This window comes from Leptopilina boulardi, unplaced genomic scaffold, assembly GCF_019393585.1.
Source record: "Leptopilina boulardi isolate dan_hultmark-lab unplaced genomic scaffold, ZJU_Lbou_2.1 LbouV2_384, whole genome shotgun sequence".
NCBI classification, from domain to species: domain Eukaryota; kingdom Metazoa; phylum Arthropoda; class Insecta; order Hymenoptera; family Figitidae; genus Leptopilina; species Leptopilina boulardi.
In genome coordinates this window covers 114,080-138,087 of record NW_026137956.1, presented here as the reverse complement: position 1 = coordinate 138,087, position 24,008 = coordinate 114,080, and the positions used below count along the sequence as shown (strand labels likewise).

At 28.4% G+C, this 24,008-nt stretch overlaps 1 protein-coding gene and 1 long non-coding RNA gene across 4 annotated transcripts in view; both read left to right on the top strand.

Moving 5' to 3' along the window:
• Positions 1 to 24,008, top strand: part of LOC127288394 (cell adhesion molecule Dscam2-like) — a 238,209-nt gene that overhangs the window by 121,741 nt on the left and 92,460 nt on the right. The gene's annotated exons all lie outside the window — the stretch shown is intronic.
• The window catches only part of LOC127288380 (uncharacterized), a 108,223-nt gene that overhangs the window by 18,842 nt on the left and 65,373 nt on the right, over positions 1 to 24,008 (top strand). The window contains exon 1 of one of the 3 annotated variants that reach the window (XR_007844029.1): positions 19,027 to 19,136. The exons of 1 other annotated variant lie outside the window; for it this stretch is intronic. This is a non-coding gene — a long non-coding RNA (uncharacterized LOC127288380). Of the gene's footprint in view, positions 1 to 19,026; positions 19,222 to 24,008 lie in introns of those variants that run through there. One more of the 3 variants, XR_007844030.1, reaches the window with a different exon arrangement.

The following is a 24,008-nucleotide window of genomic DNA, read 5'->3' as shown; positions in this document are numbered from 1 at the left end:
AAAAAGTGAGTCACTAAAAATAATTTTTTTTTTAAATTTGTATTATTTATTTAAAAAATAATTTTTTATAAATTTTTATTTAAAAACAACCAATTGACACTTTTATTCATAAGATTATAATTTATTTCTTAAAGCAAATTAGAGAGACAAATTGTCATAGTGAAACTTGTCCTCGTACCATTTATTTAGAAATGATGTTTTTACTAAAACACAGTAATTAATTTATTTACTATTGTCATTTTCTTATTGTTTAAGTTAATAGAATTAAATGCTATACGGTGCAGGTTGAAAAAAATTTTCTTTATCATTTTTTCGATGTTAATTCTTGTCTTCAGTTTTGTGCGTCATGGTGAAGCCTTTTAATAAAACTGAATTATTTCCATAAAAATCAAAACAAAATTTAGTTATACTTTAGCAGAAGAAATAATTAACATCCCCAAGTAGATTCATTACGTCAGAAACTAATTTCATAGTTGATTTTTTTTTTATTTTTATACCTTTAAAGCACTAATTTTATATAGAAAATCACAGAATCGTCATAGTGAAGCCTTCACATATATTTTACAATAAATTCAATAATTATCACAGGCACACAAAAAAAAAAGTTGTCTGTTTCTGGAACTAGAAATACCATTTCTACACTCAGAAAAAAATTCGTTTGAAGCAACCAAATTTTGGTTAAATCAACAAAATAAATGCATTGATATACAGTTAACCAAACATTTGGTTGCATAAACCAAACGTTTATTTAGCTCAATCAAATTTTTTCTTTGTTCAAAAAATTTTTTTAAAATAAACCAAACAGTTATTTAGATCAAATAAATATTTATTTGAATTAAACAAATTTTGTTTGAACTAACCAAAAAATTTGGTAAATATAAAAAAATGGTACATTTGGTTCAAACATATCTTTTTTCTGAGTGTGTAGTATTTGGCCCGCTGAAAACGAATATGAAGTCAGAATTGCTCCATCGCCCTCTAATTTTTTTTTAAATCGAAAAAACCACCCTTAATCGTCAAATTCCAACTTAGGAGATAAAAGAATTTAATAACGGATTTTTTTAATAAACAGAACCTTACACCTACGTATTTTTGCTCCACTAACATAAAAACAATGCCAGAACTGATCCAGCATCCTATGGATTTTTTTTTAAATTGAAAATACCACCCTTCATCGGACAAACTCAAACTTACAATTAGAAGTATTACAAAAGTATCAATCTTTATGGCATGATGGTTTCTTCCGTATCAAAGGTACAGAAAATTTTATTTGTATTTGCTTTCGATTTTTCTCCCAACGAAATAGCTACTCAGCAAACACGTTCTATAAATGTTATATAACAGTGAGGATATAGTTTTATAGAACATTTGTTACAAGCTGGTTATGAATATGTTATATAACCTCATTTCAAGAATTCTAGAACATTGTTACAAGGGAATTACCGATCTGTTCTATATTATGCTAACTTCACAGTTCTGTAACAATGTAATGTAACATTTCTGTAATACAATTATTAAAAATGATCTGTAACTGACGTTCTAACATAGTTCTAGAACTGTGTCTGAAAAATGTTATGTAGCTGTTCTAAAATTTTGTTGCAGTTTAGTTCTGGATGACATTTATACCTAAAAATGGGAACAATTTTGCAAAAGTGTTACACACTAAAAAAGAAATCTTGATTTCAGCCTATTTTTAAGGCTGAATTTAAGGTGTAAACGGAGACAGACCAATTAAAAGAGGACAGACTTATGCAAAATATATGGGCTTAATTTAAGGTGTAAACGGTTTAAGACTTTGTTTTTACTGTGTAGATAACAATTCTAAAACACTACAGCCACAAATTTTTTGTAACTAATGTTCCATCGCATATCAAGAACTATATTGGAACAATGATATGTAACTGTTCTAAAATTTTTATGAAATTCAGTTCTGGAATATATTTGTACCTGAGATTAAAAATTTTGAAGTGTTCATAAATAGCTTAACTATTTTCAATGGAATTAATAAATAAATAGTTCATTTTACTTATTACTTGTTTTAGATCTGTTACAGAATCTTACATATCCACTGAGTACGACATTTTGCGTAACCAGTGACTCACAGGTTCATAACCAGTTACAGAACATGTTCTTAAAAAATTTGTAATAGTTCTATAACTGATCTGTAACAGTGTTTGCTGGGTAAGTTTGAATTTGTACCATTAAGGGTGGTTTTTCCGATTTAAAAAAAATCTGAGGGTGCTGGATCAGTTCAAGTTTTTTTTTTGTGTTATTCTACACTGAGAAAAATAATAATGTAATGTTAATAAAATAATTTGGTAGAGCACTTTTAGTTAAGATTACAAAAATTTAGTTGACATAACAGTAACGAAAGAAGCAATCAATCGAGAAATTTAGTTGGCTGTACCAAAAATTTCGTTCAAGCTTTTGCGTCTGTTAACTGAATAATTTGGTTCTCCAAACCAAACCGTCGGTATTAATTACAAAAACCGTAAGAACTCTTGATCTCTAATGTTTTCAACTGTCAAATGTCACTGTGTTTTGGTGAAAAGAAAATATGCAAATAAAATCTCGAGCACGTCAATTATGATCACGAGAATTACAACAAAAAATTCTTTATTCTCATATTTTATAACATGGCTGTCGAGAGAATAAAGCTTGTTAAAAGAACGGAAGTTTTTCTCCAGCCTGTATACTTTATGAAAATAATTTACACTCACATTGTCACTAGGATTCTTAGTGTAGTGGTCAGCGTTCTTGATTTGCGTTGCGTAGTCTGAGGGTTCGATCCCCAGCAGTGTTAGGTTTTTCCGCAATAGAAATTAATTTAAGTAGACATAGGGTGGTAGGTAATATAAAGCGAAAAGAATAAAAGAGGATAACAAAAGTGATAAAATTAAGTGAAAAATAAAAAATATAAGTGTGAGCCAAAAAATAATTTGGTTGAGAAAAGAAAAAAATTTTTTTCATTTAACTAAATTTTTTGTTTGCTTAAAAACAATAAGTTAATTGTGCAAAACAAAAAATTTGGTAGACCGAACAAAATGATTCAACAAAAAAATTTAGTAGCCCGAACCAAACGGATTAGTTGCACATATATCAAATAAAAAATTTGGTTTGGAGAACCAAACTTCAGTAGATGATACTAAACAGTTTCCTCAGTGTAGCAAAAATACGTAAGTGTAAGGTTTTGTTTTTAAAAAAACATTTGTTATTTAATTTTTTTATTTCCTAAGTTTGAATTTGTCCGATTAAGGGTGGATTGTTTCGATTTAAAAAAAAATTAGAGGGTACTAGATCAGTTCTGGTTTTGTTTTTGAGTTAGTGGAGCAAAAATAAGGTAAGGTGTAAGGTTATGTTTATTAAAAAAAATCTGTCATTTAATTTTTTTTATCACCTAATTTTGAATTTGTCCGATTAAGGGTGGTTTTTTTTCAATTTAAAAAAAATCAGAGGTTGTTGGATCAGTTCTGGCATTGTTTTTGTGTTAGTGAAGCAAAAATACGTACCCAGTGGGAAAAGCACGATTGGCTGAATATTGATGTAATATTAGGAGTACATTTGCCAATCTTGGTCCAGGGTAAAAATTTCCCAACTGGGCCATCTAAAACTGAGTTTTCAAATTTTTTTTTTCATAATCTATTGCAGGAAGCCGAATTAAAAACATTCCTGAAATGCGTTTTTAAAAAAACGGAAAAAAATCTTTACAGCGATATGTTTCTCTAGAATAGCGAAAACTTTCGCTGTTTTAGTGAAACATATTGCTGTTCCAGTGACACTTATCGCTGTTTCAGGTAAAGCTTTTTTTTCCTCGCGTGAATACAAAATAGTTTTGAAAATCTTTGATATACTGTTTATAAAAACCACAATTAGTTTTGCGTTATGGTAAAGCGTCAAGGTGAAGCCTTTTTCATTAAAAAGCGTGTATTTGTTATAAACAAATAAATAAATATATATTTTTAAAAATCAATGAATTTGACTGAAATTAATTACTCGGGAGTTTTTGGGGTCGCTGATTTCAAAATTTAAAATGGCGGATCCATAATGGCGACCAACATTTTATTGAATTGGTCAAATTTTCATCAAATTTGTTACTTGGGGGTTTTCAGGGTCACTGATTACGAATATGATATTAGTATTTCAAAATTCAAAATGGCCGATCCAAAATTAACCCTTTAAAAATGATTATTTTTTAAATAGTATAATATTAAGAAATTAAAGAAATTAAAATTTTTAGTTGATTTCAAATAGTTATATAAGAAAAAGTGTGATATATAAATATCTGGCGCACAGTTATTATTCGCGACAAAAGTCAACGAGGAAAGAAATGAAAAATTGACTCGCTCGTCAAGCCAAGGCGGAGTTTGACCGAAGTTCTGTCGACTTCCATTCTCTTCGTTAAAAAAGTCTGAACGTAGTCGACACGACGTCACTATAGTGAAGACGGTGAAGTCCAAACGGGGGTTTGAGGGACCACCCGAGAAAAGCGAAGAAACCAAGTTTCTTCTCTCGTTAGTAGTTGGGTAAAGTCGATGGAAAGAGCCTCGAGCCCAGATTCTCTCTCTCTCTCGCTCTTTTTACACTTCTTCAAGCTTACTCATGAAAAGTGTCAACGGAAACTATACAGGAAGTGAAACTTATTCAAATCTATTCTTCCCTCAACTTACAGTGTGCATATTCTTTAAAAAAAAAAAAAAAAAGAATGAAAACAAAAAAAATGCACAATACACAGATAATAAGACAGAACAAGATTGAAATAAAAATCGCGTGGACTTTGTTGTAAATGAATCTCGTTATGCGACATCTTTTGAATTGTATGAGACAACAGTTAAAACTTGACTGAATTTATGTTAACGAGATTTCTTGAATTTCTATATTTCTATATTTATATATATATAACTTCAAAGAAGAAATACTGCGCGTTTGAATCTTTTGATAATGTACTCTTTAGATATACACGTATATAATAAGCTCTATAATGCTATCTGATTTCAAAGTAAATTATGTACTATTCTCTTTTTTGCTAAATGTTTATATAATTCCATTGTACCAAAAGAATGCTTTCTCTTGTAGAGAGAGAAAGAGAGAGAGACTGACTGACGTTACTTTTAATGAGCTCTTTAAATCGAAATTTTCCACTGATTTTGAATGCCCTTTCATTTTGATAATTTCGGTCAGAGAAATTTTATTGGAAATTAATTAAAAATTATTGAATTTTTTAGTTATTTTATTTTTGATTAAGTTCGTAAAAGTATTTAATTATACTCGCATTTTCACTTACGCTTACACTTTCACTTAAATTTTTCCTAAGAAAATTTTTTAACTCTCAATTACATTTTCAGTCAAAAATCTGTTATAAAATCTCACTTACACTTTCACTAAAATTATTTTTTTTACATTCACACCATCACAGAAAAAACCTGAATTCAAATTGAGTATAGATTCTATACTCAATTTGATTCGCAACAAAAATGAAACTGGTTGTTTCATTTCGAGTTCTAAGGTAAAAGTATCAAAATGAAACAGGCAAGTTTCATTTTGAGAAAAAGAAAAATGGAAAAATATTGTGAAATAACGAATAATTTTGCACAAAAACATGAAATATAATAATTACAAAGAAGTAAATAACACGCTAGACTTAATATATTTGATTAAAAATTGCTTGTAATCGCGTAATAAAATAATAAAGGAAATATGTTTTTAGGTTAGAAAAATGAAAACATGTGTTTTGACAACAGCAACGGTACTGCCAACTTAATTAATAGCGGTAAATTTAAAAACTTATGAAATTAATTATTATCTACGTAAATAATAATAAATAATTTTTATTTAAAAACTTCTAAATATTCGTACTGGTCAAAATAATCTTTCTGGTGTTGTTGAAATATTAGAATCAATAATTGAAATACAAAATTACTCTGCTTATGATGCCAACTTAGAAATCTGAAATTCCAGCCAATATCATTTTGAATAACATGAAGTTTGTCCCATATTCATTTCGATACCCAAAAGAAAATGAGTTGCAACAAAAATGAGTCCAAGTTTTTTCTGTGATAGTATTGGGTAGTAACTAATTACTAGTAACTAAGTTACTGAAAAAGTTACGTTACTTGTAACTCATAACGTAACTTAGTTAATTTTTTTTAAAGTCACAGAAAAAACCTGAACTCAAAATGATAGCGTATGCTACTCATTTTGATATGCAGCAAAAATGAGTCAGGTTAGTGGCGCCACTGTCTATGTCGTTTAGCATTGACTTATTTTTGCTGCATATCAAAATGAGACTAAGTTTTTTCTGTGAAGTAACTTGTAACGTAACTTAACTAACTTTTAACTTTAAGTTATTTCGTTAATTCCTCTGCACTTTTTTTATTGCTTTAAAAATTTAACAATTTCGTATAAGTGAAAGTGTAAGTGAAAGTCTAATTCCAAATGTTCAAATAATAATTTTAGCCAAAATAAGAGTGTAAGTGACAGTGAAATTGAGATAATAAGTTTTAAAAAATAATTTTACTAAAACTTGAAAGTGTAAATAAATTTTTAAATGAAATTGTGAGTGAAAAAGATAGTTTCAGTCAGACAAAAAGGTTTAAACACATAAAATAGATTAAAAAAAAACATTTAAAAAAACAATAATATTTAAATACTTTCTCAATTATTTTTCTACCTTTTGTAATAAAACAAATAAAAAAAAGGAATTTTATGACAAAAAAATAAATATGCAATAAAGTGGAAATTTTCAAATATTTTAATTTTATCTTGACTTTTATTATTTGTTTCTGGATAATTCGGCTTTGATTATTCTCCTAAACCGTTAGTATATAAATAGTTGCATATAATTTCGCTTTTTCGAAATATATATATATATATATATATATATATATATATATATATATACATGCATACATATATACATAGGTTTAAATATATGCTTCATACCCTTGGGTAAAATTCCAAACTGGGGAGGCCGAAAGAGATATATGGGACATGAACTGGAATGGAATGTGTACAAATATATATATATATATATATATATATATATATATATGAACGGAGCTAGGTACAATGACACGAGGGAAATAGAGAAAATAGAAATATAGATCCCAGGATTCCCGAAAGAATTGTGTATTAGGCTTTTTCCTTTCTTATCTTATACATTTATATAAATAAAAAAAAATCTTGACAGTAAATCTCAACTGTCTTTATGTTAATAATATAGAATTCATCTTTAAAAAAAAAAATTAAACCCAGATTTTGAAATTCAAAAATTAATTAATTTAGTACGACAACTAAAGTTTGGTTACGACAACTAAAGTTTAGTTAGAACAAAAATTCTGTAACCAAACGATTTTGTTGCAAAGACAAAATCTTTTTTTCAGCAACAATTTATACCAAATTTTTAAAATATAATCCAATAATTTTTATATAATTTTTGACCGAGCACGTTTTGATGAAGAATGTATATGTATATATACTAGTATTTTAATCATTTTTTTTTTCCATTGATCTTATTTTTCCAAATGAACCACCTATTTTAAAGAATTATTATTACAAATTCATTGAAATCTGAATAAATATTATTAAAATTAAAATTATTAAATTTTAATTAATAAATTAATTAAATTAATAATAAATAATTAAATAAATTAAAATCGACATTAAGAAATTATTTTTAAAAATAATTTTAATGAAATTGCCTAACAACCAATAAATTATTAAAAAGTCTTGAAACGAACATAACCTTTAAATTCAAGTCATTTTTGGCGGAAACTCCACCTTCACTTGCGGCTATATTGAAAGTCTTGAAATTTACATAACCTTAAAATTTATGTCATTTTTGGCAGGAAATACAGAGAGAGATGAGGGAAGGGGGAAGGACTTACTGCTTTATTAGGGTCTTAAAACAAACATAACCTCAAAATTTAGGTCAATTTTTGGCGGAGGAGGGGAAATGAGAGGAGGGAGGGGGGACTTGCGGCTATATTCAGAGTCTTGAAACGAACATAACCTCAAAATTTAGGTCATTTCTGGCGGGGGAGGGGAGGGGACTTGCGGCTATATTCAGAGTCTTGAAACGAACATAACCTCAAAATTTAGGTCATTTTTGACGGAGGGGGGAATGAGAGAAGAGAGGGGGACTTGCGGCTATATTCAGAGCCTTGAAACGAACATAACCTCACAATTTAGGTCATTTCTGTCGGGGGAGGGGAAATGAGAGGAGGGAGGGGGACTTGCGGCTATATTCAGAGCCTTGAAACGAACATAACCTCAAAATTTAGGAGGGGGGACTCCCCCCTCCTAGGTCAAGAATTCTTGAATCAGCGGCGGCGGCGATATCTTTTTATAATATAGTAATGATATATGGACAAATCCACGAAACTTTTAACTTTCAAGAAAAAAAAATTTCTTTTTTTAATTTGCAGGCACATTGATGTCACTTTGTATACACGTTTAAGTACATTTTAGCACTACAAATTTATATGCGTGATTCATTTTTAGCTCACGCCGTCAATATTTAACTCTTTAAACTCTTTAATGTTAATAAATTACATATAAAATTGAAAAATTCAACTTTTTTTTATTTTTGATATCGGAGTAGTTTCCAAAGTATTTTCGTCCTCTGAACACGATTCTGGCACCTAAATTTGCTTAGTACGTCAGGATTTTGAGAAAAGAGAGGGTAAAGACTCCAAAAAAAGTTTTTTCAGCATATTCTTAACTTAATAAAATTTATTTCACTCAAAATCCTTAAGCGGCTTTTTTGTGTTCAAATATATGTATGAAAATGTTTCGATCACACCATAGATTGACCTGTTTAAAGCAAAAATGCAGTTGTGCCTTTCAAAAATGTATAAATTTAAATGAAATCACGATTTTTATTATCATCTTTAAATTGTTGCCACAGGAATACAATTACAGGGACATTATTGAAGAAGGTCTTAAAATTTTTGTTTTTTCATCACCTTTTAAGAAATGCATTGAACTTTTATTTTTATCCAACGCCGTAATAGATATTTTCATAAGAAGACGTTCAATTGAATTTTTTTTTAAAAGTGCTATCACTCAATCAAACTTTTGTATTTTTAGTTTTAGTGGTGGCACACTAATGGGATAGTGAAAATTTTTTTGACAAAATATGTCTATTAGATATTTCCATAGTATAGCTGAAGTGATATTTTACATGCCCCGCAAAAATAAAAACGTTAAGAATATAAACTTTTTTAAGAAATTCAAATGAAATTTAAGCATTTTTTCACTTTTTAACTTATAAAACTAATTGTCAAATAAATATTTTGTTCTAATATTGTACATAAATGTTCCTTTGTATATAATTTATTAGCAAAAAAAATGATACCCAAAGTTTTAATTAAAAATAATTCAGATTTTTAAGTGTTTGATTCGAGAATCACAAAAGTTTAAAGTTTCGTGGATTTGCCCATATACACAATGTACATATAAAATATAGCAAATAAAGTTTTGTATAGCTTACATATATATATATATGTATATGAATATTCGAAATTGCTATTCGTTGGTTAAGTTTCAAAACGACGATCTTTCAGTAAGTCGAACAACCACAAAGTGGGATGGTACTTATCTACTTACCTGCAACTACTTAACTATCTATCTCGTTACGAAGGCACGACAACTAAAACCAACCCTCTCCCCTCCTTCATTTCTCCCCTTCCTGTTCCACCCCGAGCACTTTCCATAATGATTCTCGTCTGGCAAGACCTAATTAGTCCTTCACGATAAGGAAATACTTTAGTCATGATAAGAACCTTTCAAATTTTCTCTCTCTCTCTCACCCTCTCTCTTCGATCCATAATTAATCCCAGCCCATTTGATAATCAATTATAATTATACGAGATCCACGTTTTCATTCACAGATTGTAATTTTTATTACCAGGTATACATACACGGAGAAAAAAGATTTCTTTTATAAAGTAACTTTTAATGCTTTTAGAGTAAAACTGGACCAACTCGAAGTTTCTGCGCATCTCTGGCAATTTTTACTCCAAAAATAGTCAAATTTACTCTAGAAATAGTAAAACTTACTACGGAAATAGTAAAATTTACTACAGAAATAGTCAATTTTACTATTTTTCGAGTAAAAGTTGCCAGAGATGCGCAGAAACTTCGAGTTGGTCCAGTTTTACTCTGAAAGTAGTAAAAATTACTTTTTCTTTTTTTCCGTGTATATTTGACATATGACATTTAAAAATTTTCCTACCGTCAACCGGGGCACCGTGGTACAAAAATTGCATCTTTCTGGATATTTTCTCTAAGTTTTATTATAAGAAAAAATTTTTTTCATCTGATTTATGTAAACTCAAAATTTGTACCATAATGGCGCCGCGATTGGGTCAATTATGGTAGAAAATTTGTTTTTTGTTTATAAAATAGAGTAAAATTTTTTTTTCATCGAATTAAACTGTATGAAAATTTTTAACTACATATTCTGTAAATAATTTTAAAACAGTTGATGAAAAATTATTATTATTATTATTATTATTATTATTATTATTATTATGGGAATTTTATTACAATTACTGAAATTTATTTAGGTTAGGAATGATATTATAAACAAATTTCAAATGAACACATTTTAGACTAATTACATAATTTAATAGGGTCCATAATAATTTTTGTAATTATATCTGTTGAGAAAGACAGTTTATGTCAGACAGAAAGTTTAAAATACTTTTAATTATGTAATCAGTAGTATAAGTCAATTTTCGTCAGACAAAACTGTAGAATGTATGTCACTGTCAGTGATAAAAATCGAGTTTAGTCAGACAGACATTTTGAGAGTATTACAATGAAATGTTATTAGTAGTACAAGTCAGTTTTAGTCAGACAAAACTTGAAATATCACTCTCAGTAGTAAAAATCAGTTACATGTCAGACAAAGGGGAAATGAAAATATTGCTTACCATGATTTCAGTAGTAAACGATTGTTTTAGTCAGACAAATTTATTTAAATACGTTTCATTTCTCTATCAGTAGTGTAAAAATACAGTTTAGTCAGAGGGGATATTAAAATTTTATTGAAATTAATTTTTAAGTATAGTAAAATTCGATTAAAGAGAAAATAATTCAAAAATCCTGTATTATAAACTATTTTTGTAAATTTCAGGCGCGTATCCAGGGGGGATTTTGGGGATTCAACCCCCCTCCCCCCCCCGAAATCATAAATTTTCTTAACTCCCTCCATTTTTTCCAAGCGCAAAAAATAAAATTTTCTCTTACAAAACCCTCCCCGAAATTTTTTTCTGGCTACGCTCCTGGTAAATTTTAATTTTTATCATCCTGTGGTAAAATAATATTCCATAGACATCAGTCAAATTACATGAAATTATATGATTATTATAAATATACAATAATAAGTATATAAAAAGAAGATTGAAAAATAAATTTTAAAACAATACACCTTTTTTTTAGCCAACTTAATTTGTAATATACTTTAAAATTTACAAACATAAAATATTTATTAACTTAATCTGTAGATTCTTTATTATCTCCTCTTATGTAGACTTACAATAATGGAAAATCGATTCGATTATAAAATTAGCAGTTTCCAGTTTCAAACTGTACTAACTTTGTACAATTGAAAAACTAACTTTTCCGTAACTCAACACCTCGCAATTGAAAAAAAAAAAAAGATCCCAGCATATTGATATCGTTATCCATCATACGCTTTTCGGTATTAAACTTTTAATATTCAACTTTTTTACGCGTATAATATTTTTTTTAATCAAAAAAAAAAAAAATGTAACAAACGATATGAAATCTTATAACCATGAGCAAAAAATTATTATTATTATAATTATTATTATGGTTTCATTGATACAGTATAGTGATAACGAATTTGTATTTTTTGTTATATGACATTTTTACGAACAAATATTCATACCTACTATATGTGAATTATAAAAAATTTTATGCTTTCCACTTACTGTGTTTTATCATATTTACTATCAATAATATCGTCAGATTTATTATTGCAAAATCGAATTTCTGATTAATCACTTTGTACCGCATGAAATATTTTATTTTTACTCTTAACAAAAAATAATAATAATTCAAATTGATTACACAGCCCCACAAAAAAAAAGTGTCGTGCGCGGCAGACCAGACTAGTCATTTCCCATGTATTTTGACGCGCTGAACACGAATCCGAAGTCCGTTTTGCTCCATCACGTCAGGATTTTTTTCTAACCTCCAAAAATTTGTCGGATTTTGAGAGGTAGGCTTTTTTTTAAAAAAAATTGATGGATTTACTTCAAAATTGGTATCTAGGGGTATTTTGGGTCGCTGATGACGAATTTGAAGTTAGATTTTCAAAATTAAAAATGGCGGCTCCAATATGGCGGACGAATTTTGTAAAAATTGATGGATTTACTTCAAACTTGGTATCTAGGGGTTTTTTGGGTCGCTGATTACGAATCTGAAGTTAGATTTTCAAAACTAGAAATGGAAATTCTTATATACATAAGTAAGGTATTCACGTCTTTTTATGGTAGCGCACTCTTTTGTCCTCAAAGGATCTGTGTAATTGTTTTCTTTTCAAATTGGTGCCTCCAGGTACAATATCCCTTTTCAGCATCCAACAGTAGTCGGCCATCATATTTACATCCCATCTTCCTTGATAACGACGCTCAAATTCTTTCAGATCTTGATGGAATCGTTCTCCTTGTTCTTCACAGTAATCTCCCAAATTTTCAGGGAATTGATCCCGATGCGAGTCTAAGTAATGCAACTTTATGCTCATTAAGCATCCTAACTTACCAAAGTTTTTAATCATATCACTAACTATTTGCTCCCAATTTTCACTCTTGTGATTACCCAGAAAATTTTCGACAACTGCTTTGAAACTAAGCCATGCGGCTTTCTCCTTTTTATTCATCTTGGTGATAAATTGCCCCTCTTTTAACAATTTGCGAATACGTGGTCCGTCGAAAACCCCTTCTTTTAGTTTCGCATCAGAGATTTCTGGAAACTTTTGTTCCAGGTATTTGAAACAGTTTCCTTTCTTATCTAAGGCTTTGACAAACTGTTTAATTGCTCCTAGTTTCGTGTGTAAGGGCGGAATTATCACCTTTGAAGGGTCGATATCGTCCGCCATATTGGAGCCGCCATTTTAAATTTTGAAAATCTAACTTTAGATTCGTAATCAGCGACCCAAAAAACCCCTAGATACCAAGTTTGAAGTAAATCCATCAATTTTTACAAAATTCGTCCGCCATATTGGAGCCGCCATTTTGAATTTTGAAAATCTAACTTCAAATTCGTCATCAGCGACCCAAAATACCCCTAGATACCAATTTTGAAGTAAATCCATCAATTTTTTTAAAAAAAAGCCTACCTCTCAAAATCCGACAGGTTTTTGGAGGTTAGAAAAAAATCCTGACGTGATGGAGCAAAACGGACTTCGGATTCGTGTTCAGCGCGTCAAAATACATGGGAAATGACTAGTCTGGTCTGCCGCGCACGACACTTTTTTTTGTGGGGCTGTGTTATTTTTATTTTTATACAAAATTGTTAAATATTATTGTATAAATTTTACTAGTCCGTGTAGAAAAATATCGTGGCGCTAGGATAGCACTATCCTAGCTTTCCGTGACACTGTAATGGCGTAGCGCAGATTAATCACAATTTTGTATTCCAGCCACTAGCTAGTATTGCGGGAATGATGATGTTTAAAAATTACGATAAAATATTTAAAAATAATTTACAACATTACAACATATATTTCCATTAAATTTTCTTAAATTATTACATAAAATTCCATAAATTTCATAAATTACAACATAAATTTCCTGCGATAATTGTTAAATCTTAAATTTTGTTTATATTATTATTATAACACTATGTACAAAGATTAGTATTCTATTGGATTAGGTTATGTTGCATTCTAGCAGAATGAACTCGCGCCATTGACGGCTGTGTATAAGTTTCTTATGGTTTTCAACAAAGAATTCGGTGCGGACTTTAAAGCAAGGTATTTTAAGTTAGAAAAAAGTTAGAAGTTTCTAACTTAAATGGTTGGAAAGTTGATAAAATTCTGCTTCTGAATGTATATCAAGAAAATTTTTTTATTTTTTTTTTTGTATTTATAACATCGAAAAGATTTCAAGAAAAAATTATGGAATTTTCGTACTGTCGTACTAATGTTTTTGACTTCCGGCATAATCTAGAATAATGTATGGAAAAATTTGACAATTTTACAACATAATCTTTAAGACCTCAGCTTTAATTTGCATTTTTGAAAACTTAAAAAATGTTTTGTAGTTCCCAAAATATGTTCAAATATGTTCGAGCATGTTTTTCTTTTTTTTTTACCGCGAGGCGGCAAAAAAAAGTGTTGATCGACGGCTGAGTTGTAGAAAAACATGCTCCGACCTTTCTCAACATATTTCAGGAACCAAAAGACATTTTTTAAGTTTCAAAAATGCAAATTAAAGCTTCCTCTTTACGATCAGCAAAAAAATTTGCTTCCTCGTGGAGAAAGCAAAATTTTATTGCCAAAATGTGATTTTGATTTTTTAACTTTTATTAATTTTTTAAATTTACCTCAAATGTATACTTTATATATATATATATTCGATTTTATTATATATAACCTTAAATTTTTCTATTTAAAAATTTTTGAAAAAAAGACGATAACATTTTTTTTTGGTGTATTTTTCAAAATACACTTTGAAAAGTTTTATAAACGAAAGGACTACAAATCTTCCTCCACGAGGAAGCAAAATTGAATAATTTTTTCTTGAAATCTTTTCGGTGTTATAAATGCAAAAAAAAAAAGAAAAAAATGTTCTTGATATACATTCAGAAGCCGAATTTTATCAGCTTTCCAACCATCTAAGTTAGAAACCTCTAACTTTTTTCTAACTTAAAATATCTTGCTTTAAAGTTCGCACCGAATTTCCACTCCTCGCACGTTAATCGTACCGACAATTTCCGACGGTAATGTATTCTAATGCACAGAAAAAACCTGAATTCAAATTGAGTATAGATTCTATACTCAATTTGATTCGCAACAAAAATGAAACTGGTTGTCTCATTTCGAGTTCTAAGATAAAAGTATCAAAATGAAACAGGCAAGTTTCATTTTGAGAAAAAGAAAAATGGAAAAATATTGTGAAATAACGAATAATTTTGCACAAAAACATGAAATATAATAATTACAAAGAAGTAAATAACACGCTAGACTTAATATATTTGATTAAAAATTGCTTGTAATCGCGTAATAAAATAATAAAGGAAATATGTTTTTAGGTTAGAAAAATGAAAACATGTGTTTTGACAACAGGAACGGTACTGCCAACTTAAATAATAGCGGTAAATTTAAAAACTTATGAAATTAATTATTATCTACGTAAATAATAATAAATAATTTTTATTTAAAAACTTCTAAATATTCGTACTGGTCAAAATAATCTTTCTGGTGTTGTTAAAATATTAGAATCAATAATTGAAATACAAAATTACTCTGCTTATGATGCCAACTTAGAAATCTGAAATTCCAGCCAATATCATTTTGAATAACATGAAGTTTGTCCCATATTCATTTCGATACCCAAAAAAAATGAGTTGCAACAAAAATGAGTCCAAGTTTTTTCTGTGTGGGAAAAACCTCAGCTTTCGTTATAAAAAAGAAAAAGAAAAAAAAATCGTACCTTTCACCCCGAAAAAGTCAAATTTATTTTTGAGTTTCATTTTTTTTGGTCAAAAAATTTTTTTTCCAAATATGCATATTACCAATTGATAGTATTATATTTTTCTAGTGCATCAAAGTCGGAGTTGAAATTTAAAACATCAATTTTTAATTTGTTTTCTTTTACGATTGATCTCTATATATTGTTTGTGTGTATATTTTCTCTCTCGGTCTTATGAACATTCTTTTTCATGCTCGAGTGAAAAATTATTTTGAAAAAAAATAATATTGGCCAAGTATTTTTATATATAAGCAATTGAGCTCCATCGATTACTCTGGCGACTCGAGACGTATATAAGGGTCCTTTCAAACAACCACCACGCCAACTCTATCCCGTACTATATGCTCTCAACTCCTTCTCTCTCTCTCTCAATTTTCACCCGCTTCCCCCCTTCTCTTCTTACCCCACAATGGCGAAGCCACCCATTCGCGTTTCCTCCTTTCGTAATTAGAGGCGGGGTTGTCGTCCCGTTCCCGTTAATATTCACTCGCTCGACTTAACCTCCGACGAAGCCTGAAACTTCTAAAGGACTTTTAAGATGGAAAAGGAGACGAACTTCTCGAATCGTCTTCTGTATTCTCATCATTATTCTATATATTGCTATTCATCATAAATAGATAATAAAAGTGACAGATAATAAACCACTTTTATTTTATTTTTTTTTTTTAAATTTAACCTTATAATGTTTTATGATTTTATATTGTTACACTAAAATAATAACAGATTGTTACCAAAAAATATCAAATTGGATATAAAAATTTGAATCAATTTGATATTTTCAGTATTAATTTGATACTTTTAAATTAGTTTGATTCTTTAATTAAAAATATTTTTTAAGCAAACATCTGTTTCAGAATGAAAAAAATATACACACTTTTTACTTTTTTTTTGGGCTCATTCATTTTTATTCTAAATTTAAAAAAACTTTTTACTCTTAAAATTATAATATTTTAACTAAAAAGGACAATTTTCGTCTTGTTTTTAAATTATTATTTATTGTTATTAAAAAAAAATGGTAAACTGTAATGTTAGTTTGTAAATTGTCGGGTAAATAGCAAAATTTATCGTAGGTCGATAAATCCCACTTGGAAAGATTCCCCGGAAAGTGCCCCCTGGAGGTTCTATCAGAATTCCGCCGGAACTTCCAACGTAATTCCGTCGGAATTCCATCGGAGTCACAGAAAATTAAAAGGTATTAAAATAAGCTGCAACGCTTATTATTTTAATCCAATTTTGCTTATTTTAATCCATTTTGGTATTAAAATAAGCAAAATTGGATTAAAATAATAACCGTTGCAGCTTATTTTAATACCTTTTAATTTTCTGTGGTTCCAAAGAATTTCCTATGGGATTCCGACGGAGTTCCGACGGAATTCTGAATTTTTTTCAAAAATTTTAGAATCCTAATTCCATCGGAATTTCGTCAGAATTCCATCGGAATCCCATCGGAAATTCTTTGGAACTCGGATGGAATTCCGACGGAAATACGTTGGAAGTTCCGGCGGAATTTTGATAGAATCTCCAGGGGACACTTTCCGGGGGAATCTTTCCAAGTGGGATAAGTTACCGACCAAAGGAAAAAATTATCGCAGTACCCGAGATCTACCTAAAATAAATTTTTTTTTTTTTTAAATTATAAATTGTATTTCTTGAGAGTTTAAATTTAATCAATTAATTTATTTTTAATTAATTTTAATTTAACATTCTTCATTAAAGAATTTAGAAATTAGTTTGTAATTATTTTCAACTTAGAATTATAGAAACAAAATTTTCCAGGTAAATTTTAGCTCAGTGGTAAATTGATTGACATGTATGTATTCACTATCTACTGGGTTCGATTCCTGTTATTGAGGGTGAATTTTATTTTTCTTCGAAATTTTTCAAATATTTTATTATTTGTAATTTACATATTATATTTTCTAAATTTAATAAAATAATAATAATTAAAAATAACTTTTTATGAAAATTATAAAATAATTAAATTATGTTTTTAAAATTATTTCCAATAATAATTATTGGAATTCTGTTTAATTAAATAAAATTTCTAACTAGAAGCTTTATTAGTCGAATGATGGTTCCGGAGGCAAAAAAAAAAAAGAAAACTTGTTGAACTAGAAGTTAAAATTGGATAGACTATTGAACAAGAGTCATGATCAAATTAAAACTATAAAAAAAAATTCTACAACTTTTGTTTCATTAATTAAAATAAAAAGGATATTTTATAAAATCGAAATTAAATGGTAAAAAATATAATATTGCAGTGTTGATATTTTGTGTATTATTAAAAAATAAAATTAACAATACAATTTAAATGCAATAAAAGAGAGAAATTCTATTTAATTATTGTTTTAATTATTCAATAATAAATCAACTGAGAAACATATAAAAATGAATAAAAATATTTTTTTCCTTTTTTTTTTTTTAATAAACTTAAATGATCAATTGAAATAAAATATTTTTCAATTTTCATTTAAACGAATTGTTTACTAATTAAACTTTATATCAAGTAAATATTGAAGTGATTTTGCAATTTATAAAATAGCAATAAAACACATATGTATAAAATTAAAGAAATAAATAATATATCTATAAATTTTTTTTTAAATGATAAAAAATTTATTCAGTAGCATCTAGTATGAAAATAATATTGAAATTGAATTTATTGTCTCTAGATTATTTGCATTCACATCTATGAGAAACAAAAGATGGAACAGTAAATAGAGATTCCATTAAAATAATTTGTTTTCAAATATGAAATTCACGACAGGACAAAAAATTACAAAAAAAATTTTCACATGTATGTATTCACAATATATGCTCAGGTAAATATTGTTCTTTTCCCGTATACACACATACATATATAGAAGCAAAGAGTGGAGAATCACAACAGTTTGTTTATTCGGTATAAATAAATATCAATTGAATGTTTGATCATTTTCTGAGAGTGTCTGTTTACGAAAGTCTGATGCAGACCAATTGAAAATTCAGTCGCTCGCAATTTTTTCGTTTATTCGAGAATATGTATATATAGAGAGAAATGATGACTTTTATGTTTGCCAAAGCAACTCGACTGTTCAAAATGTTAAATCCAATTTTTTTGAGCTATTTCTTTATATAACTTAGAAATGAATAGAGTAATAATAATAATAATAATAATAATAATAATAATAATAATAATAATTATGCGAAACTACTGAAGTCAAGTGAAGTAAACATTTTAATAGTAACTCGCTGACTTCAGCAGTACACTGCACGTTCGGTACATTTCGTGTCGACACGAATCATTCCGAAGCATTGTAAATTAACATACAAGATTTAGATTGCCGGCCGGTTTTATTTCAAAGCATTAACAATTTGTGTTTACGAAAGTTTAAAATAACCAGTGACAGTAAAAAAGACATTCTGTAAATTGTGAGGATAACAAGTGATTTTATTATTGATGAGCAAAATTATTACTTTTAATGTGATGTCAAATTTTCGTTGGTAGCGAATATAGGTTAGGTATATATAGCGTCACTTTTACAAGCTTCCTATATTTCTTTATTTGATTTTCTGTCAATTTTTAATGTTCATGTAAATATTATCAAATTTGTATTAATTTTAAATATTTTGTGCTTTTTCCCTGACATTTCTTTTATTTATTTTTTGTAGGGGAGACCGAGGAGGAAAGTAACAAAAATCAGTTTTTTTATGCTAACATTAAAAATATTTGTCGGATAAATTTGTCCAATATATTAAATGAAAGCTTGGACATTCACCTTTTAAATAAAATTTGAATTAAACATTTATAATAAATTGACAGTTCACAGTATAACTTTTACGCAAGCTCTTCATCTGTTACTTTCCTCCTCACCCCCGAGGAGGAAAGTAACAAGCTCCTAGGAGGAAAGTAACAGTATAAAATTATGTAAAATTCTTTAGTCTAATGACTATTATTAATTAGAAATATTTTTATTAGGAACACATGAAAGTTTAAGTACACTTTATACTTATTTGGCACATATTTGGGACATATTTAGCACATATTTCGAACATTTTATGAATTTAGCTCATTTTTTTTCTTAAAGATATTTTATGCTTACCTAGATCACAGGTTTTTCTTAAATAAATCTCTGTTATTCGTAAAATTAAATACGATTTGCTTCAATCATTAGTTAAAACATGGACAATATCGACAACAGGAGAAAAGTAGCGTGTTACTTTCCTCCTCGGTCGCTTTTTTCTTGTATGTCAACAAAAAAGTTAAAACTACACAAATGTTAAATTGTTTGTTTAAGCACAACTTAAAGACAGATAATAAGGCTACAAAATAACGAAAGGCACATTTTGAAAAACAATAAAATTAAAGAAATACGAGACTTTGAAAATTTGAACGAAAACTTACTTTTGACGTTTTTTCTGCACGTCACACCGGAATCAGACCTAACCTTTCCTGTCAGGCTCGGACACACTATGGAGGAGGAAGGGGGAACAGTGCCGACTAAAAATATGTTTGAACCATGTCTATCCGATAATTTGTTTAAAAGTTATAAGCTTTGTTACTTTCCTCCTCTGTTACTTTCCTCCTCGGTCTCCCCTATCTGAATTATATTTAAAAAATTTCAATTAAATTTCGATCCAATAAAAATCATATTAATTATGATATATATATATATATATATATATATATATATATATATATATAAATTTTTGAAAGCTTTTATAAAATTCTTTAAACAAAATCAATTATTTTTAAAGTACTTTTGGTACTTAAAATAAATAATAAAACTAATAAATTATTTCATATTACTAATTTTTATTATTGTATCATATATATTGTACGTTATGCAGCGAATTAAAAAGCATTTTTCTTGAATTTTTCAATAATAGATTGCCAACAGATGTTTAAATATTTTGCTGTGCTTTTCATTAAATTTTTTCTTTTAAATAAACAATTTAATCATAAATAAATTATAAAAAAAGTCAAATAATTATTTAATTTATTAAATATTTTAAGAATAGAATTATAAGATATATATATGGGCGATTCCACTGAGATTTATAGTCGAGGCCTACAAATTTCAACCGATTTTGACGTTCTTGGTCTTATTTTAAAGATGATTAAAAAATAAAGAAAAGAGCTGTAAAGAGACTGGGTAAAATTAACAAAAAATATTTTGTTTATATAAAATTGTTATTAAAAATATAAAAATTATTTAATTAATTATTGATTTTGTTAAATATTATAAAAATACATTATCTTTAAAAAAAACTTAAAGCAAACCTAAATCTGAAACATGTAAAATTAGCGGTACTATGTATTTGTTAATTATGGGTTGTTTAAACAATGCTATATGTAAAAATTAATTAAAGTAAGTATTAGTCGTTTACCTTGACTAATAATATACTTAGATATATATACATTATATCAGTAAATAATTTTTTTTTTCATTGACATTAAATTTTTTTCTATTTATTTCAATGTATTTTATACACTATGATAATATATAAAAGTTAAATATCCCGTCGGTGCGCGCGCAACTTTGCAATGCAAAACTACTAAAGTCAAACGAGCAACTTTTTTTTTCCAGTGCTTAATAACTAACTCATTGCCTTCTATTTTTCATTGCATTTTACCGGTGTGCTACACTCAAACTATTTTTAATTAATTACCACCAGTTGTAAAAGTAAAAAATCACCGTTAGAGTTAAAATTGATAGTTCGATAACTAAACTGAATTAAGGTTAGGGTTCTGCCATAGCAGTTACAGTGTTAGGTCCGTAGTTGCAATTTTTTCTCTAGGGGACTTTTGTTTCCCAATTGTACTGCCTAGGGTTAAATACGCCAATTGTATTAATAATAATTTCAGTTTCTTATAATTTTAACCCTAGAATGGAAATATGATTTTTTTACCCTCTAATGGAAAACTGGGGTAATTTGGCACCCCAGACGATGTTTAACACCACATCGATTAAAACTAATTCAATCCCACCGGCGCACAAGTACCAGAATCAACAGTCAGATAGATAAACTGAATTATGGTTAGGATTCCAGACCCAACCTTACCTCAGTCGGGCCAGGAGCGTACCTTGAATTTCGCGTGGGGTGCCTAACCACTCCAGTTTTTCATTCCACTAATTTTTTTTTTTTGTACAAGGTACAAAGCACTCAAACTTACTAACTAGAAAAACAAAATTTGAATACAATAAAAATAAATCAAAAGAAAAATTAGACTGAGTTATTGTTATCATCAGTAATATTAACAAATAAAAGAGAATAATTATAAGAAGCGTATACAAGAAAGAAAGCTTTTATATCTCTATACAAAGAGGTTAAAAATTTCAAGAACAATAGCAAATTGGTATACGGAAAAAAATATGAAATATCATCGTGAAAAAGAGATACGAAAAAAAAGATGCACATTTTTCTTTTTTTCGCTGAAAGTCATATGATTTCGTATATAGATATATATATATATATATAGAGGCACATAGATATCGGTAATGCATCTGGGGGATGCATTTAAAATTCTGCGCGTTCGAATTCATTCGTTCGGTAGCCAGTTCTGTTATCTATGCGTACGCGGCTTGCGGTTTTCGACCCAGCGTGGTAATAACTTCGAGGCGTGGTTCGAGCGAGCTCTGCCCGGGGCTTGGTAAAGTACAAAGGTACAAAGCCTCGGTAATATATTTTGGATTACCCTTCCTATCCTATTCCTATCCTATCCTGTTTTATACTGTACACTCCACCTATACTCATCCTCACGACCGAGTTTCGCTGCTCGTTAAAAGTATCTGAGCCTCTTCCTAACGAGACCGTTTGGATCACGCGGGGTATATAGAGGTACACAAACAAGTAGTTGCAATCTCTCGTGCAAATGGCCTCTTGCTAAAAAATACATACACTCTCCATTAAACATTCCCAGAAATTAACGACCTTTAATAAAAAAAAAAAAAAAATCACCTCACCCCTTTCTCGAGAAATGTAGATGTATACACTTCAGAGAGAGAGAGAGAGAGAGAGAAAAAAGAAAATTACGTGCGAATGATATTTATCACTCTCGCGCAGTATATTTTGATATATATTTTCCAAGCAGGATCATTTCGTGTGCTAATTGCTGAGGGATAAAAATTTTCTCTGGCTTTTGCATCTTTTTTTTTTTTTTTTTTGCTTCCGAGTGCGCGACTTGGCAAATTTTTCTGACTTTAGAATTTTGTACTTGAATTCTAATTCAGAAAGTATTTCCGGTTTTTGAGAATTGAAAATAATTTTTTGTCAAAAAAAAAAATTAGGTTTTTGATTTTGGTTTTTGCCAAGCAAGAAATGAGAAGTCATTATTGACGTCTATTCAACGTCAGTAACAAGATAAATACATATATAGTCGATTCTAGAAGAATTTTACCTATGATTTTCTAAATATTTTTATATAAAAAATAACAATTTTATTATAAACAAAATAAATTTTGTTAAACTTTGGACCCGATTTTATTTTCTTATGTCTTTATAAAAATTTTGCAAAACTTAAATTTTCAAAATTTCTAAATACAATTATTTATTTTTAATAATTATAACAAAACGAATTTGTTATGGGTATAAGTATATTTTTTGTTTTATTTGAATTACAAATATCACTCCCTTACAAATTTCTTATTAATCGTACAGCGGAATTTTAAAATTTATGTTCTCACGTATATATACAATATGTTTTATTCATATAACGAAAGCTGCTTTTCTTATTCTCAAGAGAATCATTCAATGCGATATTCTACTTTGATTATTGTTTCGGATTTAACAATATATCATATTTTTATTACAATAATATACTTCTTTTATTTTTCTTCGGTTTTGTAATTTATTTATCATTTAATAATAATTATTAATTGATTAATTATTTACGAACGCTTTTAGTAAGTTTCAACAATGACATAAGTTTTTTTCTTTTAAAAGACAATACTTCCGGTATTCTGGTGCATGAAGTTGTTACTTTACTTCCATAGAACAATTTTATGGGGTAGCAAAAATTTTTGATAAATTACAATCGCAGGAAACTTAGCGTTCGTATTTACCTCGATACTTTGCAACTTTCCTAAAATACCGGGGTAAATACGAACGCCACTGTATTTCAGAAAAATCTTAGGGAAAATAAATTTGAAGTATTGCAATTGTTAAACTTATATAAAAACTCAAAAAAAATACGATAATAAACCTATTATGTAATAATGCATCATATATAAATACAAAAATCAAACAGGTTAAAAATTAAAATGCATTACACAATTAAAACCTTCAATAACTTTACCAAAT